This window comes from Aegilops tauschii, chromosome 3 (genome assembly GCF_002575655.3).
Source record: "Aegilops tauschii subsp. strangulata cultivar AL8/78 chromosome 3, Aet v6.0, whole genome shotgun sequence".
In the NCBI taxonomy this organism is placed as follows: Eukaryota; Viridiplantae; Streptophyta; class Magnoliopsida; order Poales; family Poaceae; genus Aegilops; species Aegilops tauschii.
The window spans coordinates 55,462,578-55,475,033 of record NC_053037.3 but is presented as its reverse complement, the minus strand read 5'-3'; the positions used below and the strand labels follow the sequence as shown (position 1 = coordinate 55,475,033).

General features: G+C 41.6%; 1 long non-coding RNA gene across 2 annotated transcripts; it reads left to right on the top strand.

Annotated features, from left to right (window-relative positions):
* The first annotated feature begins 8,565 nt into the window (after positions 1-8,565).
* On the top strand, positions 8,566-12,156 carry LOC109776825 (uncharacterized). Of its 2 annotated transcripts, XR_012204223.1 has the most exons (5): positions 8,566-9,121; positions 9,207-9,265; positions 10,836-10,934; positions 11,026-11,179; positions 11,890-12,156. It is a non-coding gene; the product is annotated as an uncharacterized lncRNA (long non-coding RNA). The 2 variants fall into 2 exon arrangements; XR_002236148.4 differs by lacking the exons at positions 8,566-9,121; positions 9,207-9,265 and having other exon boundaries at positions 9,360-10,934.
* The last annotated feature ends 300 nt before the right edge of the window (positions 12,157-12,456 follow it).

Sequence of the window (12,456 nt, the reverse complement as noted above, 5' to 3'; positions counted from 1 at the left end):
AGCTAGTTTACTTTCCATGCTTGTAGTAGTAGTAATTAAAAGAAAACCCAAAAAGATTTCTCGTTCTTCTTTTGCTTGTTGGGAGCTTTCCCGTGTAAATAGTTTTATTTCTTTTCTTTTGTTTGGGGATCGAGAGGAGAAGACCATGATGAAAATGTTGAGTGGCTCTTATATGCATTATTGTTGATTTAACCAAGAGCCCATATTACCTTGTCTTCTCCCTTGAATTAAATGCTTGCAGATTTCAGCTTAGTCCAATGCACGTGCACTATTATTATTATACACACCGTTCGGTCGTGCGAGTGAAAGGCAATAATGACGATATATGATGGACTGATTGAGATGAGAGAAGCTGGTATGAACTCGACCTATCTTGTTTTGTAAATATGATTAGTTCATCATTCTTGATTCAGCCTGTTATGAATGAAACATGTTTGCAATGACAATTAGAGATTATAGTTGCTTATGCCATGCTTGATTAGCTAGGAGTTTATAATGGTTTACCTTGCATGCCAACATGCTATTAAAATGGTTGTGATGTGCTATGATAGGGTGGTATCCTCCTTTGAACGATTCAAGTGGTTTGACTTGGGACATGTTCACGCATGTAGTTGAAACAAAATCAACATAGCCTCCATGATATTTATGTTCATGGTGATTTATATCCTACTCATGCTAGCACTCAGTGTTGATTAATTTTAATGCATGTTCATGACTCTTGTCGCTCTCTAGTTGGTCGCTTCCCAGTCTTTTTCTAGCCTTCACTTGTACTAAGCGGGAATACTGCTTGTGCATCCACTTCCATAAACCCCAATGTTATTCCATATGAGTCCACCATACCTTCCTATATGCGGTATCTACCTGTCGTTCCAAGTAAATTTGTATGTGCCAAACTCTAATCCTTCAAATGAAATTCTGTTTTGTATGCTCGAATAGCTCATGTATCAACTAGGCCTGTCTGTATCTTCCATGCTAGGCGGGTTATTCTCAAGAGGAGTGGATTTCGCTCCTCACTCACGAGAAAATGGCTGGTCACCGGGATGCCCAGTCCCATGCTCAAACCAAATCAAAATAATTAAACAAAACTCCCCCAGGACTGTTGTTGGTATGGACGGTACCCCGTTGTTTCCGATGGCCATGGAGTGTGCTTGTTGGTGGTGGGGGAGTATAAACTTTACCATTCTGTTTGGGAACCACCTATAATGTGTGTAGCATGGAATATATCGAGATCTCTCGGTTGTTATGTTGACAATGAAAGTATGCCGCTCAAAATATTATTTATCTCTGTTTCAAAATCGAGCTTTGGCACCTCTACAAATCCCTGCTTCCCTCTGTGAAGGGCTTATCTATTTACTTTTATGTTGAGTCATCATCCTCTTATTAAAAAGCACCAGTTGGAGAGCACCACTGTCATTTGCATGCATTGTAATTGATTTATATTGGGTATTACTATGACTGGATCTCTTTTACCATGAATTACAATATCTAGTCAGTCCTTGATCTTCAAGGGTGCTCTGCATTTATGTTTTGCGATCTCAGAAAGGGCTAGTGAGATGCCATCTTGTTATATCATATTATGATTGTTTTGAGAAAGTGTTGTCATCGGAGATTTATTATTATTGCTCGCTAGTTGATTATGCCATTGATATGAGTAAACATGAGACCTAAATGTTATTGTGAATATGGTTAGTTCATAATCTTTGTTGAAAACTTGAATGCTGGCTTTACATATTTACAACAACAAGAGCAAACAGAGTTTGTAAAAGTTTTTCTTTATCACTTTCAGTTTGTCAACTGAATTGCTTGAGGACAAGCAAAGGTTTAAGCTTGGGGGAGTTGATACGTCTCCATCGTATCTACTTTTCCAAACACCTTTGCCCTTGTTTTCAACTCTAACTTGCATGATTTGAATGGAACTAACCCGGACTGACGCTGTTTTCAGCAGAATTGCCATGGTGTTATTTTTGTGCAGAAATAAAAGTTCTCGGAATGACCTGAAACTTCACGGAGAATATTTTTGGAATATATTAAAAATACTGGCGAAAGAATCAAGGCCAGGGGCCCCACACCCTGTCCACGAGGGTGGGGGGCGCGCCCCCTGCCTCGTGGGCCCCTTGAAGCTCCACCAACCTCAACTCCAACTCTATTTATTCACGTTCGGGGAGAAAAAAACCAGAGGGAAGGATTCATCATGTTTTACGATACGGAGCCGCCGCCAAGCCCAAATCTTCCTCGGGAGGGCTGATCTGGAGTCCGTTCGGGACTCCGGAGAGGGGAACCTGTCGCCATCGTCATCATCAACCATCCTCCATCACCAATTTCATGATGCTCACCGCCATGCGTGAGTAATCCCATCGTAGGCTTGCTGGACGGTGATGGGTTGGATGAGATCTACCATGTAATCGAGTTAGTTTTGTTAGGGTTTGATCCCTAGTATCCATTATGTTCTAAGATTGATGTTGCTATGACTTTGCTATGCTTAATGCTTCTCATTAGGGCCCGAGTGCCATGATTTCAGATCTGAAGCTATTATGTTTTCATGAATATATGTGAGTTCTTGATTCTATCTTGCAAGTCAATAGTCACCTACTATGTGTTATGATCCGGAAACCCCGAAGTGACAATAATAGGGACCGCTCCCGGTGATGACCGTAGTTTGAGGAGTTCATGTATTCACTAAGTGTTAATGCTTTGGTCCGATACTCTATTAAAAGGAGGCCTTAATATCCCTTAGTTTCCAATAGGACCCCGCTGCCAAGGGAGGGTAGGACAAGAGATGTCATGCAAGTTCTTTTCCATAAGCACGTATGACTATATTTGGAATACATGCCTACATTACATTGATGAACTGGAGCTAGTTCTGTGTCACCCTATGTTATAACTGTTGCATGAGGAATCGCATCCGACATAATTATCCATCACTGATCCATTGCCTACGAGCTTTTCACATATTGATCTTTGCTTAGTTACTTTACTGTTGCCACTGTTACAATTACTACAAAACTGCTACTGTTACATTTGCCACCATTACCGTCACTTCCATACTACTTTGCTACTAAATACTTTGCTGTAGATATTAAGTTATCCAGGTGTGGTTGAATTGACAACTCAACTGCTAATACTTGAGAATATTCTTTGTCTCCCCTTGTGTCGAATCAATAAATTTGGGTTGAATACTCTACCCTCGAAAACTATTGCGATCCCCTATACTTGTGGGTTATCAACTACGTACCCGTAGGTCTACAATGAACTACTCACGCATCATCGGAGAGGCACCAATGAGGATGATGAACCCCTCTATGACGGTGTTTACATTGGATCTGGTGGTTCTGGAACTTGCGGCGGCTGGAATTGATTTTCGTCGACTCCCCTAGGGTTTCTAGAATATTGGGGTATTTATAGAGCAAAGAGGCGGTGCGGGAGGCCCCGAGGTGGGCACAACCCACCAGGGCGCGCCTGCGGCCCCAAGCGCGCCCAGGTGGGTTGTGCTCCCCTCGGAGCCCCCTGATGTCTACTACGCAACATTATTCTTGTAGACTCGTGTTGGGCCTCGAAGCGCGGAGTTTTCTAGGACAGTAGCAATTTTCCCTCAAGTGGATGACCTAAGGTTTATCAATCCGTGGGAGGTGCAGGATGAAGATGGTCTCTCTCAAACAACCCTGCAACCAAATTACAAAAGGTCTCTTGTGTCCCCAACACAACATATACAATGGTAATTTGTATAGGTGCACTAGTTCGACAAAGAGATGGTGATACAAGTGTAATATGGATAGTAGATATTGGTTTTTGTAATAAGAAAAATAAAAAATAGCGAGGTAACAATTGATAAAACGAAGCACAAACAGTGTTGAAATGCTTGAAAATAAGGCCTAGGGTTCGTACTTTCGCTGGTGCAATCTCTCAACAATGCTAATCTAATTGGATCATATAACCATCCATCAACGTGCGATGAAGAATCACTCCAAAGTTCTTATCTAGCAGAGAACATAAGAAGAAATTGTTTGTAGGGTACGAAACCACCTCAAAGCTATTCTTTCTGTTTGATCTATTCAAGAGTTCGTACTAAAATAACACAAAGCTATACTTTCCGTCCGATCTATCCAAGAGTTCGTACTAAAATAACACCATATGATACACATCAACAACTCTAATGTCACCTAGATACTCCAATGTCACCGCGAGTATCCGTGAGTTGATTATACGATACGCATCAAACAATTTCAGATTCATAATACTCAATCCAACACAAAGAACCTCAAAGTGTGCCCCAATATTTCAACCAGAGAAACAAAGACAAGAACGTGCATCGACCCCTATGCATAGATTACCCCAATGTCACCTCGGGAATCCGCGAGATGAGTGCCAAAACATATATCAAGTGAATAATACGATACCCCATTGTCACCATGGGTATTCATAGCAAGACATACATCAAACACTACAAGCAATATGTCAACTAGTGACCTTCTCTTAGTGACCCCAGCTGAATTGGTCGTAAATCGACGGTCATTTCGCTTGGAAGGGCACAAACCCTGAAATTGCCTTACACCAAATGGTCATAAAGCAGAAAAGAGTGGTCCATGACCTTATTTCTACCTGATTACGACCAATATAAATGGTCATGAGGTTGTGAACGTGGATGCATTGGTACTTATTGCTATGACTAGGCGCCACCTCATCAGTTTTGCCTATGTGTCATGTTCATGTGTCAATTTTGCCCTAGGTTGTGAAGCAACCTATATTTCTGTTATTCCCAAAAAATTCTCATAAATTCTTTGGACCATATCTTCGTCAAATATGTAAAAAACCTTCCTCACCTAGTTCAAATATAATTCAACAATATTCATTTTCCTATTCTGTTCAGAACAACACTTTGTGAATGAAGTGCTATTTATATATATTGGATTGACCTCAAACTTTTTGGGCAATCTTTCCTATCCAAATCATTGCTTCATGAAAAAATTCAGCTCCATTTGCCTAGTAAATGTTCCTCGGCAAATTTCCAAAGTTTTTGTTCAGCTAGAAGCTTTGTGAAGGAAGTACTAGCTATGCACATCCAAATGGCATGAAATTTATACAGTGCCTTCATATGCCGAAATTATCACCTTCCTCCAAATTGCAGCTCAATCAAATCATCTATGTGAGCCCAACTTCTTTTTTTATTTTCTGTCCAGATTGGCACATTGCAAAGCAAGTGCTATCTATACCACTCGTATAGCCCTCAAAATTTTTGGTCAATCTTCCATACCCAAATCATTTCCACATGCCAATATTCAGCTCTATTTTCCTAGTAAATCTTCCTCGGCAAATTTCCAAAGTTTCTATTCACCTAGAAGCTTTGTGAAGGAAGTACAATATAGTAATATCGTAATGAGTTGAATTTTTTCCACATATTCTATATGCCAAAGTCATAGCTCTACACAAAAGTTTAGCACTATCTAACAATACATGTGAGCTCACCATCGAATCTTTGTTTCTGGTAATATTTTCAGTTTGTGAAGCAACTATATTTTATATTGTTTTATAATTGCTGAAAATTTACCAAGACATTACCCCTGACTATAGAAACCCCCTACACCAAATTTAAGCATAATCCAATCATCTATATAAGCCCAACTTCAATTTTTATTTTCTGTCCAAATTGGCACATTGCAAAGCAAGTGCTATCTAGACACCTCCTATTGTCCTCAAACTTTTTGTGCCATCTTACATATACAAATCATTGCCACATTCCAATATTCAGCTCCATTTGCCTATTAAATCTTCCTCGGTAAATTCTAAAGTTTCTATCCAAAGAGAAGCTTTGTGAAGGAAGTACAAGCTAGGATTATCCAAATGGTACAAACTTTTTACAGTGCTTTACTATTCCCAAATTACCATACTCCACAAACTTTCAGCTCAATCCACTTATCCATTTGAGCCCAGCTTCAATATCCATATTTCTGCCAGATGTGGTACTTTGCAAAGCAAGTGCCATCCAAACTCCTTCATTTGTGCTAAAAATTTGCCAAAACAGTATCCCTAGTAGATGATCATCCTAAGCCAAAACTCAGGCCCATTGGCCTTGTGAATTTCTCGTACCGCTAATCAAGCACTTGGCTGCTAATTCATGTTTGAGCATAGTTCGGTCTCCTAGTGAGATTATTCTGCTGTTATTGTCTTCCAAGCATCTACCTGGGGAGTGCCCAACCTACTAGGCATGCCTAGGCTGCCTAGAAAGCATGGCAACGCCACGGTCAGGCGGTGACCACGCGACGGGCATGTGAGTCTACGCGCTTTGGAGTTGGGGCCCTGGGCCACCGTCCAAACCTCGACGTATCACCACCAAAACATGTATTTATGCTTAAATAGATACTTATGTACCTATAAATGATTTTTGGAAAAAAATAAAGAGCAAACTATAAGGCAGCTGCAGTTCAAATTTGACCCGCTTCCTACTGAATCGGCGGAAATTTGTCTTTTTCACCAGAGGTGGATAAAAACTTTTTACACCCAACCATTTTGTCAATTGTGCATTAAACATGGCCTAGTATTTTATAAAATTGATTTGGTCTATTTTTACAACAATTATTTGGTAGTTCCTTCACAAAAAACCTCATTTTGGGCACTTGAAAAATGGAAAATGAATTTTCCGTGCAAAGAAAATAAAAAATCCCTTAGGCAACATTGTTTGGAATTCCAAGATGCACCCTTGTGCACAATATGAGATCATTTGAACAAACTATGCCATGAATGTGGCCATAGGATTGATCATTTGGCTTGAAAGCCATGAATCTTCACACATGATAGCTCATTTCTGAGAACACTTTTTTAAAATAATTGCCGTATTACAAGTTTATTTTTTTCGGTGACTTGGTCACATATAATGACATAATGCGAAGGTTTTCCAATTTTTTGATTTTTTTGAATTTTTTAAGCCCGTTTCAAAATGCGGTCAAAACGGTAGGAATGACTGTTCCTAGCTAGTTGTTGAATCTTGGAATTTTTTTGGTGTTTCCCTGATTAAATAGATACTTTTGTACCTAGAAATGATTTTTGGAAAAAATAAATAGCAAACTATGAGGCATCCGCAGTTCAAATTTTACCCGCTTCCAACTAAAACGGCGGAAATTTGTCTTTTTCACCAGAGGTGGATAAAAGCTTTTTACACCCAACCATTTGGTCATTTGTGCATTAAATATGGCCTAGTATTTTAGAAAAATGATTTGGTCCAATTTTGCAACAATTATTTGGTAGGTTCTTCACAAAAAACCTCATTTTGGGCAGTCAAAAAATGGAAAATGATTTTTTCGTCCAAAGGAAATGAAAACTTCCTTAGGCAACATTGTTTTCCATTCCAACATGCACCCGTGTGCACAATATTAGATCATTTGAAACAACTATGCCATGAATGTGGCCATAAGATTGAGCATTTGGGTTGGAAGCCATGAATCTTCACACATGATAGCTCATTTCTGAGAACACTGTTTTAAAGAACTGTTGTATTACAAGTTTATTATTTTTCTGGTAACTTGGTCACATATAATGACACAATGCAGATGTTTTCCAATTTTTTTATTTTTTATTTTTTTATGCCCGTTTCAAAATGCGGTGAAAACGGCGGGAATGACCGTTCCTAGCTAGTGGTTGAATCTTGGTTTTTTTTGGTGTTTCTCTGATTAAATAGATACTTAAGTACCTAGAAATGATTTTTGGGAAAAATAAAGAGCAAACTATGAGGCAGCTGCAGTTCAAATTTGATTTGTTTCCTACTAAATCGACAGAAATTTGTCTTTTTCGCGAGAGGTGGATCAAAACTTTGGACACCCAACCATTTGGTCAATTGTGCATTAAATATGACCTAGTATTTTAGAAAATTAATTTTGTCCAATTTTGCAACAAATATATGGCAGGTCCTTCACAAAAAAACTCATTTTCGGCACTCGAAAAATGGAAAATGATTTTTTTGTCAAAAAAAAAGGTTAAATCTTTCTTAGGCAACGTTGTTTGCCATTTCAAGATGCACTCATCCTCCCTCGTCTGGTCGTCCCCATCTCCTCGCCGCCGCCACAGACGGCGCCTGACTACCACCACCCGTGTCGCGTCGTCCTCTCCCTCCCTCAAATAGTGGTTGAATCTTGGAAATATGCCAAATACAAGAAATTTTACATAAAGTGTTCTAATATTTTTGAAAAATAGAGTGGTGCTATTTTGGAACAAATATTTGGTAGGTTATTCACAAAAAACCATATTATGCACTCGGAAAATGGAAAATGATTTTTTGTGCAAAGAAAATGAAAGCTCTATTTGGCAATATTGTTTGCCATTCCATGATGCAAACTTATGCAAAATACAAGATCATTTTGACAAACTTTGCCATTGTTATGTTTTTTTAAAAACATCATAGATCTAGGTCTAAATTTTTGAGAATTCAATTGGGAAACAACCGGCCAATGAGACGCGAGGAACCGCCTTCACGCGGATCACCAAATTGAATGCAATCTGAGCCATCCATCGCGCACTCATCCAACGGTCGAGCTTCTCCCGAAAAACAAATACCCTAACCCACCCACCCACCCTCCCCTCGACCTCCCAGATTCGATCCCCCGCCGCCAGCCACACCAACCCACCCTCCCTTCGATCCCCAGCTCCGATCCCCCGCCGCTACCCCCTCGATCCCTAGATCTGATTCACCCACCCACCGCTGACCCAGCCGACCACCCGCCGGCGCCGACCGCCGCGCTCTCGTCGTCTTCATCTTCCCCTCCGAGATCCTCCCCTACCGGCTCCGTGTCGCGCTCTCGTCCTCTTCGTCTTCCCCTCCGAGCGCCTTCCCTACCTGCTCCGCGTCGCGCTCGCCGACATCCCCGCCGCCGTTCCGAGCACTTGATGCAACGCTGTGCCATGACTCCTTCACTGTTCGCTGCTCCTTCGGGCTCTGCACCTCGCCGACGTCCCCCTTCGTCACGGCCTCGGCTAGGGCGGCACCACGGTCGTGGCGCCTTCTCCTTCTAGGCACCGCCGTCGGCGAGCTCTCCTTCACCATAACCGCCTCCCAACCCCGGGCTCCGACCTACCCACCATCTCGAGCAGGTTCAGATCCGCCACGGCTCCCGCAGCCACGCGCCGGCAGACCAAGCAGGTGCAGGACGTGGTCTCTTCCTCTTTTCGTTTCGATTTGATTTGGAAGGCTGATGATGTTCGTTCTCTTCGATTCAATTTGGTAGACGCGCAGGTGCACGACGTGTGGCCACCATTCTGCTTCCTCCGGCGGCGGCGAGGAGAGGTGAGCCGCCTCCGTCACCCCTCCATCCACCACTCCACCAGCGCCACCATCTCCAGCCACCGCCGCCATCAGCACCAGCCTCCTCACACCACGCCTCCCACCAGACAGAGGGGCGGCCGTGCCTGGTGCCCCGCGCGACTCCCACTGGCCGCTGCCGCCTCTGCTGCTCCTCCCCTCACCATGCATATTGCCTGCTTCGCCCAGCGCCTAGCTGGCAGCAGCCAGCCAAGACCGCGATCGCATGTGATCTATCTATCCACCTGTAGCTAGCTGCCTAACTAGTAACTACGACCCTGCAGATCTAGTTGTTATCTTAGCTTTTCGACTTTCAAAGTTACTGCATGATGCGCTCCGTGCCGTTTCTTTTTGAAGTTACAGCACCAGCCTACTGCATGCATCTCCAAGCATCAGGCTGCTAGTAGTTTACCTGTGCAAGTTAGGCATCATTGGACCCTTGTTCAGAAATCAAGGGCTGGCATATATAGCTAGTATCACTGGGCACATTGTCTGAATTTTTTAACACATTGTCTGGGCTTGTATAGCTAGTATTATAGGCAGGGTGTCTTTTTAAGTGAAAGTTCTTTCTAAGTATTTTTTCAACTTCTTGTCTGGGCATATATTGCTGTATTATAGGATGCCTGAACAGCGAGTCCCAAATTTGGGAAGAGGACAGACAACTACCTCCCAGTTTTGTATATATGAAAGTGAGCGAGTCCCGAATTTGGGGACAGGCAGGGGTCCATTAGGAACATGGCAGTTAATTTGCATAATCCTCGACCTCCTCCTGTAATCTCTCTTTGTCCCTTTCTTCTCTGAATTTCCCGGTGTTGTATAAGTCTGTAAGATTCAGATTTTAAGAGTACTTGCTCCCTGTACTAGGTACTTCTACTACTTATTTTTAGCTGTTTAGTACTACTCTGTAGATCTGTGATACTAGTCTAGTCGCTTGTATAATTTTGTTTATTAGTGTAACCTGAACCATTATGTGTGTTCTGTAGTCTCTGTGATAGCTCCAGTACATGTGAACTATATGTTGTGGTGTAAATCATTTTCATTCTATCTTATAAACGTGTTTCTTCAATAGCTATTTCTGTTCAAGTCTTGTTTTCATTGATATTAGCATTTAGTTTGTCTCAAGTAAAAAAAAATACTAAAAATACAGTGAAGATAATCTGAACCTCCCTATGTAAAATTTAGTTTGTCTGTAATACTACTAGGAGATAATGGTGAGGGACTGAAAGGATGATATGCTTTCATGAATTTATTTGTAAGAAGTTTTTCTTGGCTGTGTACAAATCAGTCCAAATATGTGAGCCTCGGTTCTGAAAACTAAAGAGTTCATATATTGGTAGATAGACTGTGATTTAGGATATGCTAAACAGAAAGCTTTATAAGATGGAACTATCAATTCATCATGACTTCACTTTGTCCTTTAGTTTAATATGGTTAGAACTACCATGGGTTTTTAAGTAGCTGGGGCATTAAGAAACAGTATGCTGGATGTTTGGCCTTGCATCCGTCCTTCCATGAATTCATGCTTGTGCATTGCTAGTTATTGCTTTTTTTGCAGGTCTTCTTCCTCCTCGATCTGGTGCAGCAGCAACAATTCAAGGTCATGGTCATGGAGCAGCAGCCATATATTTTTCTTCTTATTCTTCCCTGAGATGAGGTTTGTTTTCCTCAAGGTCAAGGTGCAGCAGCTTGATTTGATTTGATGTGATTGGATTCAGTTTCCTCACGCCTCTCTGTTTGCATTGTAGGCTCTGTTGGTCGGTCTTTAATTCTTCATGCTGCTGCTGCTACTGCTACATGAGGGCCCTCTTCAATTCTGCATCCGTTGCGGCCTCTGCAGCTTCCACCTCCAGAAGAGCACCTGCTCCTCGTGCGGTTACCCGGCCGCCCGCATCCGCAAGTGTAAGCTCCCCCCTCCCTCCGTCCTAGATCTCTAGGTCTGTTGCTGTCATGCGCCATGTTCTTGATGTTGCGCGTCCTCATGTGGATGCCACGAACGGCTGCTCCTGCGTGCAGATTTGATTCGCCGCATTAGTATGCGGTTGTTGTCTTGCCGTGGTTGTTCAAATTTAGATGCACCCAGTTGATTCGTCATCTCAGGTCATAATTTTTCTGCATTCCCTGTTGCTGTAGCTTGTTGGATGCATAGTTTGATCTCCCAATGGGAATTATTAGTGAATGGTGATGTCTGGTCACGAGAATGGTGATGTAGTAGCTAGTATGCTTGATGCGTGTATGTCCATCTCTTTACTGTTTTGCTAGAACCATAAATCCCGATGCATGATGATCATGGTCTGGTTTGTTAGATCTATTCTGCTGGTGCTTAAAATTTGACATGCCTGGATTCTAAAACTCATTCTTACAGTTTTCATTTCTATGATCAATTTAGAGAGTTGCACATGTCAGTATATTATATACCAAAAAAATTCCTAGCTAGTGAGAACATTTTAGTCACTCCATGAATGCATACTGGTTAGTGTTAGTCATACTATTTATGTACATGGCATTTGCTATCAATTCTTGATTATAAGTTATTGGATCCCTCATTGGCTACTGTTTAATGTTCTGTACCTATTCTTATTCTTATATGTTCATTCTTATTTTTTGCACAGGTGAAGTGCGAATCCATGTCCGAAGCTGTGAAGCATATCAGCAAAGAATAGCATATTATGTGTTGTAGTTGTAGGCAGTAGTAGGCATATCTGGGTTGTAATATTCTTTAACTATTGTAATAGATTAATGTAGTATTGTTTTGGACCAATTTCATTTGCTCTCTCGTCTGTTCGAAACAATGATTGTGTATGTGATTTGAATACCTGTGAAATGGGAACCTGACAAGTTTGGTCGGAGTTATAATGGTTGTTTGACACATTTCGAAATTTCTAATGTGTGGGACCAATTTTGAGCTAAGCATGACAAGTGGGACCTGCTGCAAATTCTGCATTCTAGAATATAAAAGGCCAAATTGTTGGGCTAGGCCCATGTAGCTAGCGAAAATTAACAGAAAAATATATATTAAAAAGGCTGAATTAATGGACTCGGCCCATATAGACACCCAATTCAACCGGGCTGAATCTTATCCACGTCAGCTTGCCACGCTGGATCCTACGTGGCGTGGGGAGGCTGCTAGTGACCAAAATTTTGGTCAAAGAATCAACGACCTTTTACATATCACGAAC